The following is a 6000-nucleotide window of genomic DNA, read 5'->3' as shown; positions in this document are numbered from 1 at the left end:
CTGTCTCGCCCTCTCTCTCTCGCCCTCTCTCTCTCGCCCTCACTCTCTCACCCCATTCTCTCTCGCCCTCTCTCTCTCGCCCCTCTCTCTCTCGCCCTCTCTCTCTCGCCCTCTCTCTCTCGCCCTCTCTCTCTCGTCCTCTCTCTCTCGCTCTCTTTCTCGCTCTCCCCTCTCGCCCTTTCTGGCCCTCTCTCTTTTGCTCTCTCTCTCTCACCCTCTCTCTCTCTCGCCCACACTCTCGCCCTCTCTCACCCTCTCTATCTTTCTCTCTTGCCCTCTCTCTCTCGCCCCTCTCTCTCTCGCCCTCTCTCTCTCGCCCTCTCTCTCTCGCCCCTCTCTCTCTCGCCCTCTCTCTCTCGCCCTCTCTCTCTCGCCCCTCTCTCTTTTGCTCTCTCTCTCTCACCCTCTCTCTCTCTCGCCCACACTCTCTCGCCCTCTCTCACCCTCTCTATCTTTCTCTCTTGCCCTCTCTCTCTCGCCCTCTCTCTCTCGCCCTCTTAGGGGCAGCAGGGTAGCATGGTGGTTAGCATAAATGCTTCACAGCTCCAGGGTCCCAGGTTCGATTCCCGGCTGGGTCACTGTCTGTGCGGAGTCTGCACGTCCTCCCCCTGTGTGCGTGGGTTTCCTCCGGGTGCTCCGGTTTCCTCCCACAGTCCAAAGATGTGCGGGTTAGGTGGATTGGCCATGCTAAATTGCCCGTAGTGTCCTAGAAAAAGTAAGGTTAAGGGGGGGTTGTTGGGTTACGGGTATAGGGTGGATACGTGCGTTTGAGTAGGGTAATCATGGCTCGGCACAACATTGAGGGCCGAAGGGCCTGTTCTGTGCTGTACTGTTCTATCTATCTTTCTATTCTATCTCTCTCTCGCCCTCTCTCTCTCGCCCTCTCTCTCTCGCCCCCTCTCTCTCGCCCTCTCTCTCGCCCGCGCTCTCGCCCTCTGCCCTCTCTCGAGCCCTCTCTCTTGCCCTATCTCTCGCCCTCTCTCTCTCTCTGCCCTCTCTCTCGTGCCCTCTCTCTCTCTCGCGCCCTCTCTCTCTCTCGCGCCCTCTCTCTCTCTCGCGCCCTCTCTCTCTCTCGCGCCCCCTCTCTCTCTCGCGCCCCCTCTCTCTCTCACCCTCCTGGGAAGTGGTCAGGAGAGTTGGGCACAGAAGCGGTGAGTGGGAGAGGGTTGCCAAGCAGGAGAAATAGCTCCAAAACGGCTACTTCATCAAATTCAAAGTGAAACGCTCTAAAACAGATGACCCAAAGCTAAGTGTGTATACTCATTACATCACGGCACTAAAATGAAATGATGCTGAATGAGGCTTCTTAAAACAGGGACTGACTGAATATTATTCATAAAGACCTGGGTACAAATTGTTATGAGAATGTACATTCATGCAACCTGTATATCAGTTCACCAGCCTTGTGGAAAGCTCAGCCAATACATCTGAAGTTTTTAGCATTTTGAGTCTAAAAGTGAGATTATTTTGAACTTCTGAGAATGAGAGGGTTTAACAACCATTTGGCGTCAGATTAAAAGGGTGTCAGATTTAAAATTGTGATGGAAGTTGGGTTTCGGCTAAAACGTTCAAGTGGGATCGAAACTTAGATTTTAATGTAATTGGCAAAAGAAGCAAAAGTAACATGAGAAAAATTAATTGTAACGCAACGAGTAGTTTAAGGTCATTAATGCAATGTCTGAGAGGGTGGTGGGTTGAATCGAGGCATTCAAGAGTATCAATTTGAAGGAATATGGAGAGAAGGGGTGGGGAGGGCGGGTGAAGAATGGCACGCAGCAAACTGATCAACCGGAGAGCAGGTGCGGACACAATGGGCCGAACGGCCTCCTGCCTGTGAAAATTCTGCGGAGTGTTGCTGGATAGATGCACAGCAGTTTCCTTGCAATGAGGAATTAAAATTGATCTGTTTGTAGTTTGGATTTAATTGCATTGTATAGTTTTAAGTCTGTTCAGACAATCCCAGTGTTGTTAGTGGCTTGAATAGGTAATTACTGAAAGACTTCATTGAAAAGGCATTACCTTGACAAATTACTAACCTCAGAGGTGATATAATACAGTACAGTCTACACTTGTGTTTTAATTTCTTCTGTCGTTATTGTGTTACTGTACAATTGTTCAGTCTCCCCCAGCAATTGCAACTTGAAACAGTTGATTACTTTGATGCAAAGACCAGAATATAGTTGTGAGTTAATAATCACGGTTGTCGTGGAGCAATTATGCTGGATAAAAGAAGCTGCTGAATGACAAGAAAAATAAATTGGCTACAAAACACATTTAATTACAAAATAATATCTGTATAGTCAGGGGAACATGGTGTTCATACAGGTTCATTAGGTGTGTGCTACTCGTGCCTCCTCTGATTGGTTCACCCTACTAATATCCATGGTGATGACCAGAGTTGCCAGCTTTCACTGGTGGTTGCCATGGCAATCATGCTGAGCTGGACAATAAACTGGCTGTATAGCACACGTTATCTCTTTCTTGTTGTTTATTGTGTTCTTTTGTTGATAACTACTATTTCGTGCAGGCGGGTCGCTAACTTCGCGTGTGAAATATTTCCGCGAGATGCAAGTCTTAAGTGGGGTGGAGTTAAAGAGACATTTCTTGATTGGAGCTTTTATCCCGGACGGTATAAAAATTCCATCATGTTTATGATAGTGATAAACCTTTCTCGCATTAACATCCCAGCTGAAAAAAGGTTCACAAAAGCCATGTTTGAAACAGGAATGCACGCCTATTAAATGGCTGCACAAGATGCACAACCTGGAGTTATGGGCAATGTTTCATGATGAATGTCACGTGGATACAAGTGGACACTCGTCTTTTTACAAATGAGGAAACTTCAAAATGGATTCCAGTCAATTTAGCTTTCTTCGGTTTGCAGACCAAACATAGCTGTGTATAGGAGGACCGCAGCTTTGAATTGGTATTGATGAATTTCTCTTGTCGGTAGATGGTCTGCTAAGTGGGATGGGTTCACTTTGAACATGGATCTCCAATTAACTGGTTTCAGCTCTACTTGGAACAGCACTTGCTTCTAATTTGTATCGGAAAACAGGTCATGCTCACTGAGGAGCTTATCTCGGCAGTAGTGAACTGCAGGTTTTGTGTTGAAGATAGATTTCAGCACTTCAGTACTCATATTGGGGTGAAACCTGGCCAAGCAGTTTCCTTTTGAGTTTTTTTCATTGCATCTGTCGGACATTGATAAGTATCCTCTGCTCAAGAAATAACTTAAATTGCCCACAAAAGTGGAACTGAGGCACATCTGTCCAAAATTAATTTGTCCATGATTAATTTATTTATAAAAAAAATTGTTTCAGACCAGCAATGTGGTTGACATTTGCAAGACTGTTTTTATTGCTCATCCTTTGTCTCTGAGTATTAGAGGCACAAACCATGGGGGTTCATGTAGGCCAGACTAAGTAGATTTCTGTTAACTTCCCTGAAGGGCATTAATGAGCCAGTTGGATTTCGACAGCTTTCGTGGCGATTTTTTTTTCGAAACTGCAAGTACCAGGTTTATTGAATTAATCTTTGCAATTTCTCATGGTGAGATTTGAACTTTTGGCTGCAAATTACAATTGCTGCTCTATGGTATTAAGAACAAAGAACAAAGAAAATTACAGCACAGGAACAGGCCCTTCGGCCCTCCCAGCCTGCGCCGACCCAGATCCTTTATCTAATCCTGTCTCCTATTTTCCAAGGTCTACATTCCTCTGTTCCCGCACGTTCATATACCTGTCTAGATGGCTCTTAAATGATGCTATCGTGCCTGCCTCTACCACCTCCGCTGGTAAAGCGTTCCAGGCACCCACCACCCTCTGCGTAAAAAGATTTCCACGCACATCTCCCTTAAACTTTCCCCCTCTCACTTTGAAATCGTGACCCCTTGTAACTGACACCCCCACTCTTGGAAAAAGCTTGTTGCTATCCACCCTGTCCATACCTCTCATAATTTTGTAGACCTCAATCAGGTCCCCCCTCAACCTCCGTCTTTCCAACGAAAACAATCCTAATTTACTCAACCTTTCTTCATAGCTAGCACCCTCCATACCAGGCAACATCCTGGTGAACCTCCTCTGCACCCTCTCCAAAGCATCCACATCCTTCTGGTAATGTGGCGACCAGAACTGCACTCAGTATTCCAAATGTGGCCGAACCAAAGTCCTATACAACTGTAACATGACCTGCCAACTCTTGTACTCAATACCCCGTCTGATGAAGGCAAGCATGCTGTATGCCTTCTTGACCACTCTATCAACCTGCGTTGCCACCTTCAGGGAACAATGGACCTGAATTCCCAGATCTCTCTGTACATCAATTTTCCCCAGGACCCTTCCATTGATTGCATTCAGAACGAAAGGGAACGCAATGACTTGGACTTTATGCTCAACGACAAGGCGACCGTACTCGCTGCTGACTTCAAAGTAAGCAGCCCACAAAGATCTAGTGGCGGGATGTCGCCTTTCAATTTAATTTGGCTACTAGCTGCAGAGAAGCTCTGGCACCCAGCAGCGGTGATGTCATCAAGCAGGCTAAGTAGTCAATCACATTGAAGAAATCTTACAGACAGACATCCAGGAATTAACAAGCAGATTTCATCACTTTTGAATCTAAAATTACAGCGAGGGAAATAAAAATTGGCACTGAAACGTGGGATTAATGTGGAAACTAAAACATGAAGAAAAAAATGTTTAAAGAGCCATGGAATCTTCACCAAATGGAAAATATTGTTACTTAATTATTTATTAACAGTTGATTGTTAATACAAAACGTGAATGTTCATAGAAGATCATAGAATTTACAGTGCAGAAGGAGGCCATTCGGCCCATCGAGTCTACACCGGCTCTTGGAAAGAGCACCCTACCCAAGGTCAACACCTCCACCCTATCCCCATAACCCAATAACCCCACCCAACACTAAGGCCAAAGCTTTTTGTGTTGTACTCATCAGGACAAGCACAACCACATTTCACAAAAACGATCACAATTTATGCTACAGGGGAAAATTGTGCTGATTCATTGGAAAGGTGACTTCAGTTGATACATTGACATGGAGAAAGTAATGGGTGACTGTAGGCTCCCCATACATCTGCATGATTCAAACAGACACAACATTTGAACATATTCCTTTTGTTTGCAGAGAATGTGTCCCTGAATATGAATGTATGGAACTTCTGCCAAGTATAAATGAACTCCATTGCAAGCTTAACTGATTATCTTAAATTAATAATAATAATAATCGATCAATGTCACAAGTAGGTTTCAATGAAGTTACTGTGAAAAGACCCTAGTCACCACATTCCGGCGCCTGTTCGGGGTGGCCGGTAGGGGAATTGAACCCGCGCTGCTGGCAGCGTTCTGCATTGCCAGCCGGCTATGTAGCCCACTGTGCTAAACCAGCCCCAGTTGTTTACTTCACCATTAGCACACTCAGGATTGTTCTTTACGTGCTCCACAATTAGAGAATCACATCTAACAGTTGAAGTTTTACTTTGGGTTTTACTAGTGCAGGCTGGCTAAGAACAGTATGTACACTGCCTATTTAGAACAATCATGCTGCTTGACTCGATTTGCCAATCATTGGGACGCATGGCCTAAATACCTGGCATCACTTCAGCGCTGAAATTCATGCACAGCATTGCTTGGGGAGCCGATAGTTCCCTGCTTCTTTCTCATGGTTACACCTTGGTCGACTTGCCACCCAATCAATACCCTTTTCTCCTGTTGTATAAATTGTTTTGAGCATTTGAAATTTGGCATTCTTATTTGCCCTGATAAGTGCTGATTTCATCAGCAAATATTTATTATTTGTAATTTAATATTTTATATTATTCCACAAATATAAAAATACCTTTTCAGAGCCAGAGAGATTGATCAGCAGTAATTATGACTTGGTATGCTGTTGAAAATTCAGTTAAACATCACTCAACGAGACGTAACCTTTTCAAGTTCACGTCAAATTACCAATTTCTGATTGTTGTCCATCTGCGGGGAT

General features: G+C 44.9%; 1 protein-coding gene across 9 annotated transcripts in view; it reads left to right on the top strand.

Annotated features, from left to right (window-relative positions):
• The window catches only part of LOC119966499 (partitioning defective 3 homolog), a 939848-nt gene that overhangs the window by 696636 nt on the left and 237212 nt on the right, over positions 1-6000 (top strand). The window lies entirely within an intron of this gene.

The sequence above is a fragment of the Scyliorhinus canicula genome, chromosome 5 (genome assembly GCF_902713615.1).
Source record: "Scyliorhinus canicula chromosome 5, sScyCan1.1, whole genome shotgun sequence".
NCBI lineage: Eukaryota > Metazoa > Chordata > Chondrichthyes > Carcharhiniformes > Scyliorhinidae > Scyliorhinus > Scyliorhinus canicula.
The sequence above is the reverse complement of the archived record's forward strand: the minus strand, read 5'-3'. Positions and strand labels throughout refer to the sequence as shown.